At 40.6% G+C, this 15,179-nt stretch overlaps 2 non-coding genes across 2 annotated transcripts; both read left to right on the plus strand.

Moving 5' to 3' along the window:
- The first annotated feature begins 9,986 nt into the window (after nt 1–9,986).
- On the plus strand, nt 9,987–10,090 carry LOC112767915 (small nucleolar RNA R71). Its single transcript, XR_003185355.1, has one exon. It is a non-coding gene; the product is annotated as a small nucleolar RNA R71 (small nucleolar RNA).
- Nucleotides 10,091–14,641: 4,551 nt separating this feature from the next.
- LOC112767899 (small nucleolar RNA R71) lies at nt 14,642–14,750 on the plus strand. The gene has a single exon (XR_003185338.1). It is a non-coding gene; the product is annotated as a small nucleolar RNA R71 (small nucleolar RNA).
- Nucleotides 14,751–15,179: the final 429 nt, after the last annotated feature.

The raw sequence follows: 15,179 nt of genomic DNA on the forward strand, positions 1-15,179 counted from the left end.
TAATATGGTTTCTAACAAAGGAAACAACAGTGTTAGCATCATCAGTACGGGTAGGAATTGCTTCCACCCATTTAGACACATAATCTATAGCTAACAGTATATAAAGGTAACCACTAGAGTTCGAAAATGGACCCACGAAGTCAATGCCCCAAAAATAAAAAATTTCACAGAAAAGCATAATCTGTTGAGGCATCTCATCCCTCTTGGATATATTACCAAACCTCTAGCATGGGGAACAAGATTTACAAAAAACAGCAGCATCTTTAAAAAGAGTGGGCCACCAGAATTCACAGTTTAAGATTTTTCTAGCTATTCTTTGAGGGCCAAAATGTCCTCTACCCTAAGAACAGTGGCAGGCCTCTAAAATGGACTGGAATTCTAATTGAGACACACACCTTCTAATTACTTGGTCAGCACCACACCTCCATAAGTATGGGTCATCCCATATATAATATATAGACTCGCTCTTCAGCTTGTCTCTCTGATGCTTTGTAAAATTAGGAGGGAAAGTATGGCTAACTAAATAATTAGCTACAGGTGCATACCAATGAACTACTTCAGATACTGCATGTAAACTATCAAATGGGAAAGCATCATTGATAGGAGTGGAGTCATCCTTAATGTGCTCAAGGCGACTCAAGTGGTCTGCCACTAAATTTTGGTTACCACCCCTATCCTTAATTTCTAAATCAAATTCTTGCAGCAACAGTATCCAACGTATCAACCTTGGTTTGGACTCTTTTTTAGCTAATAAATACTTTAGAGCTGCATGATCTGAGTACACTACCACCTTATTACCAAGTAAATAGGCCCGAAATTTATCCAGAGCAAAAACAATAGCCAAAAGCTCTTTTTCAGTGGTGGTGTAATTAGACTGAGCAGCGTCTAAGGTCTTAGACGCATAAGCAATTACGAAAGGATCCTTACCTTTGCACTGAGCCAGTGCCGCACTGCCACTCCTACTGCATGGTTGGAGGCATCACACATAATCTCAAAAGGCTGGCTCCAGTCTGGTCCTCTCACAATTGGAGCTTGAGTCAGGACGATCTTTAGTTTATCAAACGCTTGCATGCAATCCTCACTGAACTCGAACTCAACATCTTTCTGCAGCAGTCTGGATAAAGACAATGCTACCTTACTGAAGTCCTTAATGAATCTCTTGTAGAAACCTGCATGGCCAAGGAACGAACGGACTTCTCTCACGGAGGAGGGGTAAGGTAAACTAGAAATGACATATACCTTTGCTGGATCTACAGAAATACTAGTATTAGACACAACATGTCCTAGAATAATTCCTTGTTTTACCATAAAATGACACTTTTCAAAATTCAGTACAAGGTTTGAACTAACACACATGTCTAATACTCTAGCTAAACTATCCAAGCAAAGGTTAAAGGAATCACGATAAACGCTAAAATTATCCATGAATACTTCCATATATTTCTCAATAAGATCTGAAAAGATACTCATCATGCATCTTTGGAAAGTAGCCGGTGCATTACATAAGCCAAAAGGCATCCTTTTGTATGTATACGTTCCAAAGGGACATGTAAAAGTAGTCTTCTCCTGATCTTCAGGAGCTATATCAATTTGAAAATAGCCTGTATAACCATCTAAAAAGTGGTAATGGAATTTACCTGACAGGCGATCAAGCATCTGATCAATAAATGGCAAGGGGTAATAATCCTTGCGAGTAGCTTGGTTGAGACGCCTATAATCAATGCAAACTCTCCATGAATTCTGCACTCTAGTTGTCAGGAGCTCTCCATGCTCATTTTTTACTGTTGTGACTCCAGACTTCTTGGGCACCACTTGTACTGGACTGACCCATTCACTATCTGAGATGGGGTAGATAATATCTGCTTCAAGTAGCCTGGTCACTTCTTTCTTGACAACTTCTAAGATAGTGGGATTCAATCTTCTCTGGAGTTGATGGATAGGCTTTGATCCTTCTTCTAAGAATATCCTGTACTCACAAGCTTGAGGGCTGATGCCTACTATATCCGCCAAGCTCCACCCAATTGCTTTCTTGTGTTTTCTGAGCACACTAAGTAGCTGCTCCTCTTGTTGGGAAGTGATTTCCCTTGCAATGATAATTGGGAGCTTCTGATTATTCTCAAGGTAAGCATACTTGAGATGGGGTGGAAGAGGCTTTAATTCCAATTTCTGCTCATGGCTAGGCTCTGGATTATCTTGAGCTAATGATAATGGAAAAGTGTCCTCATTGTGTTCAGAGGGTGTCCCCATACTTGGACCTTGCTTCATGTACTTCTCTTCTACTTCTTCTTGGTGAACTTCAGCTACAGTTTCATCAATGATGTCGCACTGGAAGATAGAATGATCTTCTGAAGGGTGCTTCATAGCTTCATTTAAACTGAAACTCACTGCTCTGCCATCTATCTCAAAGGAGTAAGTTCCTGAGAATGTATCCAGCTTGAACTTCGAAGTCTTCAGGAATGGTCTTCCAAGCAGGATTGATGATGGTCTTCCTGAGTCATTAGGGGGCATTTCCAAGATATAGAAGTCAATGGGAAATGTGAGCCCCTTAATGCTCACTAATACATCTTCAGCAATTCCAACCACTGTAATAATGCTTTTATCTGCTAACACAAAATGAGCTGCCGACCGTTTTAAGGGAGGGAGCCTCAAAGCATCATATATAGACAATGGCAATATACTAACACACGCTCCTAAATCACACATGTAGTCAGAAAATATTACACCTCTAATGGTACAGTTAACCATGCATGGACCTGGGTCACTATATTTTTCAGGTATACCTCCCATTAAAGTAGATATAGAACTACCTAAAGGAATAGTTTCTAATTCATTAATTTTGTCTTTATGTATGAATAAATCTTTCAAAAACTTTGCATATTAAGGTACCTGCTGAATAACATCAAAAAGGGGAACAGTTACCTCAACCTTTTTGAGAATTTCTACCATTTTAGGATCAAGTTCCATCTGCTTCCTGGACTTCCGTGCAAGATGTGGAAATGGGATAGGAATGGCGCCACTTGCAGCTTCTGTGTCCGTTGGTGCTCCATTCCTTGGCTGAGCTACTTCTTCTTCAGCCATGTCTTGTTCATCTATGTCTTGTACTTCCTCTTTCTCTTCAGCATCTTCCATTTCAACTAAGTCTTCAACTGGGGTGTGTTCTTGTGGGCTTGTCTCCTCCTAGGTCCTCTCTTGCAGTGTAGTTTCGGACCTCAAAGTGATGGCATTGATGCCACCCTTGGGATTGGGTAAGGGTTGAGATGGAATTCCATTAGAGCTTGAAGGCTAGTTGGTGGAAGCAGGTAATAAATCTATCCGGGAGACGAGAGCTTGTAAAGTGGCATTCAGACCATTTAGAGTAGAGTTCAGTGTAATATGTATGTCTTGTTGTCCTTGTGCAAGAGAACAAAGTATCTCGTCATTTGATGAGGAAGGAGGATAAGTGACCTAAGGGGCCTATTGTTGGTTGTGCTGGGGTCCTTGGGACTGCCTTAAGTGAGGTGCTCTGTAAGGCTGCTTCTGATTCTGCTATCTGTTGTTATTATTCCACCTCTGATTTCCATTGTTGTCTCTGTCTCTTCTGTTATAGTTGTCCCTCCAACCATGGTTAGAATTATCTCTCCAGCCCTGGTTGGAGTTGTCCTTCCACCCTTGGTTATAGTTCCCACCTTGGCTGTGGTTGTCGCCTTGCTGATTGTATCCTTGATTCAGGTAGTCATAGAAGTTATGAGTAGTTGCCACAGTGTTGTCTTCTTGTTGGAGTTGCAGACACTCATCAGTATAATAACTATAATCAGCACATATTCCGCATACTCTTTGGGGGACCAGGTGTTGGCTTTGTTATGGTGGGAGAGACTGTTGTTGTTGTTGTTGTTGTTGATTCAACTGCATCTGCTTCAGTAGGTTGGTCATCTCACATATAGCTTGTGTAACGGTAGTAGTCTCACTGCTAGAGTAAACCTCTGCAACAGTCTTTGAGTGGCTGTTCCTGTGCCTGTGATTTCTAGTGGACTCAGCTAAGTCGCTGATCAGTTGCCATGCTGATACGCACAAAACTTGTCTCTCAACAAATTTTCTTCGGCAAGTGTACCGAATTTGTCGTCAAGTAAAAGCTCACAATAGAGTGAGGTCGAATTCCACAGAGATTGATTGATCAAGCAACTTTCATTAGAGGAATGTTCTAGTTGAGCGAACCAGAATTTGATTTGAGATTTGCAGAAAATTAAATGGCGGGAAAGTAAATAGCAGAAACAGTAAATGCTAGAAATAAAGAGCTGAATGTAAATGCGGAAAGTAAATTACAGAATCTTAAAAGGGAATGGGGTAATTGCTCATAAAAGTAAATGGCAGAAATTAAAGAGAATGGGTAAGATCAGAAATGGGGAGTTCATTGGGCCCAGGAGATGTTGCATTCTCCGGATCAAGTTCATTTTCATCTCTTCCTCAATCAATTCATTCATTGATCTCCTTGGCAATCTTAAGTGATCGAATTCCAATTTCTTGGTAATTCAATCTCTCAAATCTTAATCAATAGCCAATTCCTTGGTCAATTTCTCATGAGAAGAGATGAAGTATGGTCACTGATTATACCACATGCATTTCCCAAATCAAGTGTCGGTAGGATTATAGTCACATATCCATCCAAACCCAATTTGGTCCAGCATGAGAAAGCATTTCTAGCATGATCTCTTCATTCCTCTTTCAAGGTTCAGAAGAGATCCAAGTATGAATAGCTTCTTTTCCAAGATAACTACCCAATTGGATGAAGATCAAAAGCTTTCTAGTAAAATCAAGAGAAAAGATAGAAGAATGAGAATGAAAACTAATATTGATCCATCAAATTACAACAGAGCTCCCTAACCCAATGAAAGGGGTTTAGTTGTTCATAGCTCTGGAAAATGAAAACCAAGATGGAGAATACATGATGAAAGTAAAACTAAAAGTGCAGAGAAAGTAAATACAGAGAGTAGTTCTATGCCAAAGGCTCCCTAAAGTTTTTCAACCCCCAAACTAATTCAAAGCTACTCCTATATATACTACTTCTTCCGATCTTCTAGTTGGCTCTTCAAGTCTTGGGTATGGGCCTCTGAATCTTGAGTTTGAAGCAGTTATCCTTTTCATTGGGCTTAGCTTTGCTTGCAGAGAGAAGAGGTGAAGTATGCAGGGACTTTGACTCAGGACGTTAATGGTGTCAATATTAAGTGAAAGTGTGGGTTCGAGAACGTTAGTGACAATCACCTTTTTCACTAACGTTCCTAACTCAAATATGATCACGTTGACTTCAACGTTAGTGGCACTAACGTGACCACTAACGTTACCTCTTAGTCCTTCGCACACGTTATTGGGACTTACCTTTCCCAATAACATGGAGAGTCCTCCCTTGTCCCTACGATAGAGTCCACGTTAACTAGGTTAACGTGGCTTCTAACGTAGCAGTGCCAATTCTTCGAGAACGTTAGTGACACTTACCTTTGTCACTAACATTTCAATGTGCCCCTTTTCCACGTTAGAGTCCATGTTAACTAAGTTAACGTGGCTTCTAACGTAGTCATGCTAGCCATCTCCAACGTTAGTGACAAAGGTGAGTGTCACTAACGTTGGCTCATCATTTCTTTATCCACGTTAGCTTCCACGTTAACTAAGTTAACGTGGCAGTTAACGTTGCTCATGGTGGCTCTTGGTGGTTCACCCCAACGTTAGTGACAAAGGTAAGTGTCACTAACGTTGGCTATCAATTTCTCTCTCCACGTTAGCTTCCACGTTAACTAAGTTAACGTGGGAGTTAACGTGGCTTATGGAGGCTTGGCCAAAGTTAGTGACAAAGTTGAATGTCACTAACGTTGGCTTCTCTTTTGCTTCTTAACGTTAGAGTCCACGTTAACTAAGTTAACGTGGCTCTTAACGTGGCCACTTATGAGCTTGGTCCAACGTTAGTGACAAAGGTAAGTGTCACTAACGTTGGTTCCACTTTCTTTCTTCCACGTTAGAGTTCACGTTAACTTAGTTAACGTGACTCTTAACGTGGGTTATGATGGCTTCGAGAGCGTTATTGGCGATTACTTTTCTCATTAACGTTGCAAGCTAGCTCCCATTCCACGTTAGTGGTCACGTTAGTTAGACTAACGTGGCTGCTAACGTGGTTCTTCCTTGCTTCCTTTGTCCTGAAATCAAGCAATAAAGTGCATCAAAGTTCTAATCCAAATCATGAGACATACATCCTCTAATTTGTCATATAATTCATGCAAAATTCTCATGAAATAATGTAAAATGCACAATGTATGCTTGAATCAAGATGTAAGTGAATATCTACCCAAAACTAGCTTATTTTCTAAGAAAATGCATGAAACTACCTTAAAAACAGTAAAGAAAAGGTCAGTGAAACTAGCCAAAATGCCCTGGCATCACAACACCAAACTTAAAGCTTGCTTGTCCCTAAGCAAGTACTGGAACAAGAGAATGATGAATGGAATGCCAAGAGAAATGAGTCATTCTTGTGGAAGTTATGTTCCTGGTTTTATGGTGGTTTCATGCATAGCAACTTAGGTTCATTCCTTCATTGGCTTTCAGACCTTTATCATGTTCTAGAATACTCACTTGATTGCATCCCATGAGATTTTTATTCATTGATCCTTTTGTTGTCATTTCAGGGCTTATTTGTGTTCTTAGGCTAAGTGCTCTGTAAGAGGGAAACTCTTTAGAATAAGCTTTCAGCCAACACTCCCGACCCAGTTGGTTCAAGGTGCTAGGTGTTGAGACACCCCTAAGGACTTACTTCCTCAAGTCTCTCCCCCATATATACACACCACAGGCACATGGTTTGTTTATTTTCTTTCCTTGAGGTCTTGGTGTCCAGCACCTCTTTGGGCAACTAAATGTTCTGTAGCAAAGATTGCTCTTGATAGTAGACTTTCAGCTGATAATACCGGATTAGTTAACCCAAGTTACTAGGTGATAAAGCACCTCTGAGAGCTTAGTAATCCAAGCAGATCCTTGGTATAAGAACACCACAGACACATCCCTCAAAACTCAAACCCTTGGTGCCTAGCCTCTTTTCTTGCTATTTTTCTTTTATTCTTCAACTTTGATTGTTCTTTTCCTTTTTCTTATTAGGATCTTGTTATTTAGCTAGTCTCATGGGGTGTGTTCAAGCATATGATTCATGACAGATAGTTGTCTTCCCACCTTGTGGTTGAACCAACTTAGCTAACTTATGACCACACCACAAACTCAGGAACTTACTCCATAGTATGAACTCCACTCTGGTCTTTTATAAAACACTCATTCTCTTTTCATTTGATTTAGAAAGGACAAGCATACAATTAAGTAAGGAAATGATGCAGTAATGACATTCAGACTAGCAATTCTAGACCTAAGCAACAAAAAGTTTAAAAGACAGAATTGAAAAAGGTTCAAACTAACATGGAAGCATGTTTTATTTCATACAAGATCTTCCTTATTTAAAGCATAGAAAAAGATGGATCAAAGAAGGAACTCCACCACCTTTTACTCATGTGGGTGCCCATGCTCCCCTTCTTATTTGTCTTCCTTGTGTCCTCTTGCATTTCCTCGCATCCGTGCCAATCTTGCTTGCTTCCAATCCTCAAGTTCCTTCCTCACTTAATTGTCCAATCAATCCCCTTCAATGCTCCTTCCTTTTTCCTATAAAAATAAAATAAGAAAAATTAATATCATTGAGAAATTAAACTTTATGGCTTGAATAATAAAGAAAAAGAACTAGATTGTTTATTCATGAACACCAACTAACTAACTAACTGTGTATCCTTATATGCACATTGGTGGCACCTTGGGTGACACCAAACTTAGTTTGTAGCACTGTGATGGAAAAGTTTTTGTTCAAGGCTCCAAGACTAGCATGCTGTGAATTGCATTCATGCTTTCTTAGCATGCTTTGAACACCACTTATTCTTCATTATATATTGCATAATAAGGATTTCACCAAGTGTTTGTCAAGTTTGGGTTAGAATTCATGAATATTGACTTATTCATTATTTTCTAAAAGCATATAAAACATAGGTTGCCTCCCATGAAGCACTTCTTTAGCGTCACTAGCTTGACGTTTCTCCTTCATCAGGGAGGTTGATAATGCTTCAAGTCCTTCCCTCTTGCTGTGGACCTATATCCATTGGTTGTATCAATGATCTCTACATGTTCCAAGGAGAGAACTCTGTTGATAGTGAAGACCTTAGGTAACTGAGATGGTACAATGGGGAGATCAGGGGGGATATCTGGGAAGTAAGCTGAGATCACTTTATCCCCTGGAGAGAACTCCTCGGTAGGGATCTTCTTGTTCCTCCACCTCCTTGGTACCTTCTTCTTTGTTCCTTGTGATGTTGTCTTACTCTTTGTGACCTCCTCCTCTAAGGAAATGTGGTTACTGGTCTCATATGATTCTGGTGGTTTAGGTTCCTCCTGATTTTCTTTGAGCTGTGGCATTTGCTGTTTGCCTTGTTCATCAATCAAGGGAGTTCCCAGATGTGCTGGTTGTGCTTCAGTGCTTGTTTCTTCCTTCAGTATCTCACTGTGATCCTTCCTTGGTTCCTTGTTCTCTTGATCTGTTTTTTGTGAGTGTTTGAAAACAGTGAAGGTGAGCTGTTCATCATGGATCCTCAAGATTAGCTCCCCTCGCTCCACATCTATGAGTGCTCTGGCTGTAGCTAAGAATGGTCTTCCCAATATGATTGGGTAAGTGTGACTCTCTTTCATGTCCAATATGATCATGTTGACTTCAACGTTAGTGGCACTAACGTGACCACTAACGTTGCCTCTTAGTCCTTCGCACACGTTATTGGGACTTACCTTTCCCAATAACGTGGAGAGTCCTCCTTTGCCCCTACGTTAGAGTCCACGTTAACTAGGTTAACGTGGCTTCTAACGTAGCAGTGCCAATTCTTCGAGAACATTAGTGACACTTACCTTTGTCACTAACGTTCCAATGTGCCCCTTTTCCACGTTAGAGTCCATGTTAACTAAGTTAACGTGGCTTCTAACATAGTCATGCTAGCCATCTCCAACGTTAGTGACAAAGGTGAGTGTCACTAACGTTGGCTCATCATCTCTTTATCCACGTTAGCTTCTACGTTAACTAAGTTAACGTGGGAGTTAACGTTGCTCATGGTGGCTCTTGGTGGTTCACCCCAACGTTAGTGACAAAGGTAAGTGTCACTAACGTTGGCTATCAATTACTCTTTCCATGTTAGCTTCCACGTTAACTAAGTTAACGTGGGAGTTAACGTGGCTTATGGAGGATTGGCCAAAGTTAGTGACAAAGGTGAATGTCACTAACGTTGGCTTCTCTTTTGCTTCTTAACATTAGAGTCCACGTTAACTAAGTTAACGTGGCTCTTAACGTGGCCACTTATGAGCTTGGTCCAACGTTAGTGACAAAGGTAAGTGTTACTAACGTTGGCTCCATTTTCTTTCTTTCACGTTAGAGTTCACGTTAACTTAGTTAACGTGACTCTTAACGTGGGTTATGATGGCTTCGAGAGCGTTATTGGTGATTACTTTTCTCATTAACGTTGCAAGCTAGCTCCCATTCCACGTTAGTGGTCACGTTAGTTAGACTAACGTGGCTGCTAACATGGTTCTTCCTTGCTTCCTTTGTCCTGAAATCAAGCAATAAAGTGCATCAAAGTTCTAATCCAAATCATGAGACATGCATCCTCTAATTTGTCATATAATTCATGCAAAATTCTCATGAAATCATGTAAAATGCACAATGTATGCTTGAATCAAGATGTAAGTGAATATCTACCCAAAACTAGCTTATTTTCTAAGAAAATGCATGAAACTACCTTAAAAACAGTAAAGAAAAGGTCAGTGAAACTGGCCAAAATACCCTGGCATCACATGCTTCATCTGCGGTCTTGTACTTTTTCAGAGAACCATTACTAGCGCCATCTAGTGTAGTTTTATCCTGAGGCTTCATGCCTTGAGTGAAGTAGCTGATCAATACCAACTTGTCAATCATGTGGTGGGGGCATGCGTCCAAAAGATTCTTGAAGCACTCCCATTACTCATAGAGAGTCTCTGATTCACCTTGAACAATGCAGGAGATCTATTTTCTCAATCTATCTGTAACTTCAACTGGAAAGTATTTTTCCAAGAATTCTCTCCTGAGCATATCCCAGTTGGTGACAGTTGCTTCAGGTTGGGAGTAGTACCACTCCCTCGCCTTTCCCTCAAGAGAAAACGGGAAGGTGGTTAATAGAATAGAAGTTTCATTTGCACCATGACACCTAACAGTAGAACAGGCTGTCTGAGAATCCCTTAGGTGCTTGATAGGCTCCTGAGCAGGTAAGCTATGAAACTTGGGCATCAAGTTGATTAGTGCAGTCTTCAGTTCAAAATCTGCAGCCAGAGTTGGATGATGCACTTAATACGGCTACAGTGTAAAATCTGGGGCTCCAGCTTCTTTGAGAGTAATCTTCCTAGGTGCTGCCATATTATCTGCACGTGAATCAACTGAATCAGTAGTAAAGGAGCTTGTTTCCTCCTCAGATCGGTTCAAATTCACCCTCAGAGGCTAACCGATGCCGAGCTCGCCTAATATGTGAAATAGTTCTTTCAATTTCAGGGCCAAATGCGGCTAAGCTCGGATCAGGCAACAAACGCGTCATTCAATGACAGAAACATACAACTCATGGTAATAAAATAAAATAAAATATGCAAATAAAAATAAAAATATGTACACTAATTAATAATTTAGCACACTATTGCAACTCCCCGGCAACGGCGCCAAAAATTGATGCGTGGCGTAAGTTTGACCAATTCAGAGATTATAATATAAGAACAGCATTACAAGTATAACCCTTAACCAGCAAAAATCCGCCTCATCAATTTAGAAAGGTTGTCACAAAAATTTAGAATAAAAATACTGGGATTATGAGTCCCAGGTTGTCTCCCAACGAGTTGCTAAAAAGCATGCTAATTTATTTATCAGGAGCTTTCCAAGAGGTTTTGAGTTTGAATAACAGAAAATAAACAATCGTAATTAAGTGTAATGAAAATTAAAAGGAATTTATATTATTCAAAATAAAAAGCCTTGACTAGGGGAATGATTAATTGAAAGTTCTATCCTTGTTGGGATTTTCTCAAGTGTAGTATAAGAGGTTGTTGTTTTCACTTAGTTAACCCTTACTAAATAAAGGAAAGTCAAGTGATTGAGCTAACTCTTATTCACAAATCCTAGTCCTCTCCCTTGGGAAGGTCTAGCGTTAGTAAATACAGAATTAGCCAACAACTTCCAAATTAACTAATCACTTGAGCATTCCAACTCAAGTGTCTCCTCTTAATCAGCCCCATGTCAAGTAGGGAATCTACTCTATTGACATGGATACCATCTTCATTATTGGGAGTTTGGAATAGAAAAGAGACATAATAATGTAAATAAGATAAGAATTCAAAATTAATTAAAAGTAAAAGTAATCCTTTGCATTAATAATCCATGAAAATAATCCAATTGTAACTCTAAACAAGAATTAAGAATATGGAATAAATAAAAGAGTAAGGAAACAAACTAGAATAGTATCTTCAGCGGAGATGATGACTCTTCAATATCCAAAGCAAAAGTAATAAAACCATAGAACTATGAATGTAAAGAAAACCTAGAGGAGGAGTGAATTCTCTCTAGATTCAGATCTAAAAACCTAAAATTATGCTAATGAGAATGTGTGTTGAGTCTCTGCATGTTCCCTAGCTCTATTCTGTGTTTCTGGGCCAAAAACTGGGTCAAAACTCGGCCCAAAATCGCCCTCAGCGTTTTCTGTTATTTCTGCAGATCGCGCATGTCACGCGTATGCGTCAGTAATGCGTGCGCGTCATTTGGAAAATTTCTTTCTCACGCGTACGCGTCAGGCACGCGCACATGTCATCTTACAGAACTCCAATCCACGCGTACGCGTCAGACACGCACACGCGTCGCTGCAAATTTCTCCATTTTGCGCGCTCGCGTAAGCCATGCGTGCGCGTCGGTACTCGCTGGTTATCTCCTTGGTTTCTTATGTTCCTTCCATTTTTTGAAGCTTTCTCTCCATTCTCTAAGCCATTCCTGCCTTATAAAGCCTGAAACACTTAACACACGGATCACGGCATAGAATGGTATGAAGGAGAATTAAAATATACAAATTAAAGATCTCTAGGAAGCAAGTTTTCAACCATAGAATAACACTAGGAAGGAATTGTAAAATCATGCAAATCATATGAATAAGTGGGTGAAGACTTGATGAAACCACTCAATTAAACACAAGATAAACCATAAAATAATTTTTTATCATACACCACCTCCATACCTTACCAAGAAGAACCACCTTCTAATTATGAGCCCTTTCCCTCAAACAATGAACCATCTCTTCCACCACTACCTCCGATGGATGAATCTCTTCATGCCTTCATGCTAGAACAATAAAGAGACATTAGCTCTTACCTCCAAAGGCAAGAAGAGACACAAAAGGAGTTCAAGAAGATAGAAGCCGTGATTGCCATCGTGGTGGAAGCCATTCGCAACATGGTCTCCTCCCGCCTAAGCTCATGCAATCAAGGCACTCCCATTGTTGAATGTGGAGAAGCAATCAAGGAGCATAGTGAGGGAGTGAATTCGAAGCTTCAAGGTGAAGACAACTCACTGTATATGGTATGACTGTTTTCTTGGTGAAGACAACTCTCATGCCAGGTGAGAGGCCTTCAGTTGGGACTTCATTGTCCCTCTAGCCTTTAGGTACTTTCTTCTTAGTACCTTTGTTTTCAGTGCCTGTTAATGGCTGTCCAACACTAAACTTAGAATTGAAGTTTGGGGGTTTAGTACAGCTTAGCACTGAAAGAGATGGTTGTGACACACTATTATCTCTTTTTTTTTAGTAAGAGAATTGGGATTGGACATCTTGAACAAGATGCACTCCTCTCCTAGTTGGAAAACTATTTCTCCCTTTGCCACATTAATCATGGCATTTGCAGTAGCTAGAAAAAGTCTTCTGAGGATGATAGAATCATCCTCATCCTCTCCTATGTCCAAGACTATGAAGTTTGTAGGGATGTAGTGGTCTTCAACCTTTACCAAGACATCCTCAACTAAGCCATATGGCTTCTTCATTGACTTTTCTGCCATCTCTAGTGAGATGTTTGTAGCTTGTACCTCAAAGATTCTCAGCTTCTCCATTATAGAGAGTGGCATGAAGTTTATTCTTGACCCAAGGTCACACAGAGCCTTCTCAAAGGTCATGGTGCCTATGGTGCAAGGAATCAGGAAGCGTCCAGGATCTGGAAGCTTCTGAGGTAGCTTCTGCTGAACCAAAGCATTGAGTTCTTTGGTAAGCACTGGAGGTTCTTCCTCCATAGGCTTTCTACCAAATAGCTTGGCATTCAACTTTATGAGAGCTCCTAGGTACTGAGCAAGTTGCTCTTCCCTAGTGTCTTCATCCTCATCAAAGGATGAGTGTTCATCAGAACTCATGCTTTGTAGAAGTGCATGTAAAGGAACCTCTATGGTCTCTATATGAGCCTTGGCTTTCTTTAGTTCTTGGATAGGGATTTCTTGAGTGGGTATTAAGCACTCAGAGGGTGTGCTTTTACTGGCATTCAATGCCAGCTCTGATAGTTCTTTGGGCGTTGAACGCCCATGCTGTATACCTTTACTCGCGTTAAACGCCAGTTCCCTTACCATTTTGGGCGTTGAACGTCCTGCATGGATGTCCTGGCTGGCGTTCAATGCCAGCTTCCCTATCTGTTTGGGCGTTGAATGCCCTGTAAAGGGTTCCTCACTGGCGTTCAGCGCCAGCCTCTTAGCCAGTTTGGGTGTTGAACGCCCAGTGAAGGCTTCCTCACTAGCGTTCAATGCCTTTCCAGCCTCTCCAAATTTGTCCTCAGCCTCAGTGGTGATGGCCTTGCACTCTTCTCTTGGGTTTACTTCAGTTTTACTAGGAGGGGTGTCAGGAGGAGTCTCAGGGATCCTCTTGCTCAGTTGAACAACTTGAATCTCCAAATTTCTAATGCAGGATTTTGTTTCAGTTATGAAACTATGGGTGGTCTTAGAGAGGTTGGAGACTATAGTAACTAAGTCAAAGAAGCTCTACTTAGGAGTCTCCATATTCCCTTGAGAAGATGGGAATGGTGGCCTGTTGTTGAACCTATTATGGTTCCTTCCACCTTGATTATTATTGAAACCAAGGTTTCTATTGATCCTTCCATGAGAGGTTAGGATGATTCCTTCATAAAGGATTGTAGGTGTTTCTATAAGGTTCTCCCATGTAATTCACCTCCTCCATGGTGGGTTGATCAGGATCATAAGCTTCTACTTCAAAAGAAGCTTCCTGAGTACTGCCAGTTACAGTTTGCATTCTAGTCAAATGCTGAGAGATCATATTGACCTGTTGGGTCAAGATCTTGTTCTGAGCCAATATGGCATTTAGAGTGTCAACTTCAAGAACTCCTTTCTTCTGAGGGATCCCATTGTTCACAGGATTTCTCTCAGAGGTGTACATGAATTGGTTATTTGCAACCATCTCAATGAGTTCTTTAGCTTCTGCAGGTATTTTCTTCAACTGGAGTGATCCACCTGCAGAGCTGTCCAATGATATCTTAGACATCTCAGAAAGACCATCATAGAAAATTCCTATGATAGACCACTCTGAGAGCATGTCAGGAGGGCACCTCCTGATCAGTTGCTTGTATCTTTCCCAAGCTTCATAGAGGGATTCACTTTCTTTTTGTTTGAAAGTTTGAACTTCCACTCTGATTTCGCTCATCTTTTGAGGGGGAAAGAATTTAGCTAGGAAAGCATTAACCAGCTTCTCGCAAGAGTCTAGGCTCTCTTTTGGTTGAGAATCCAACCATATCTTAGCTCTGTCTCTTACCGCAAAGGGAAAGAGCATAAGTTTATAGACCTCAAGATTCACTCAATTGGTCTTAACAGTATCACAGATCTGTAAGAATTTCGACAGGAATTGATGTGGATCTTCTAGTGGAAGTCCATGAAACTTACAATTCTGTTGTAGAAGAGAGACTAACTGAGGCTTAAGATCAAAGTTGTTAGCTCCAATGGCAGGTGCAGAGATACTTTGGCGAAAGGACTTTTGTGTGGTCTAGAAATTCACAAATAAATCCTCGTTGCAAGTATAGCTTCTAAACCGACAAGAAATCTTTTCGTGCAAAAGTTTTAGTTGTCACAA

The sequence above is a fragment of the Arachis hypogaea genome, chromosome 17 (assembly GCF_003086295.3).
Source record: "Arachis hypogaea cultivar Tifrunner chromosome 17, arahy.Tifrunner.gnm2.J5K5, whole genome shotgun sequence".
NCBI classification, from domain to species: Eukaryota; Viridiplantae; Streptophyta; class Magnoliopsida; order Fabales; family Fabaceae; genus Arachis; species Arachis hypogaea.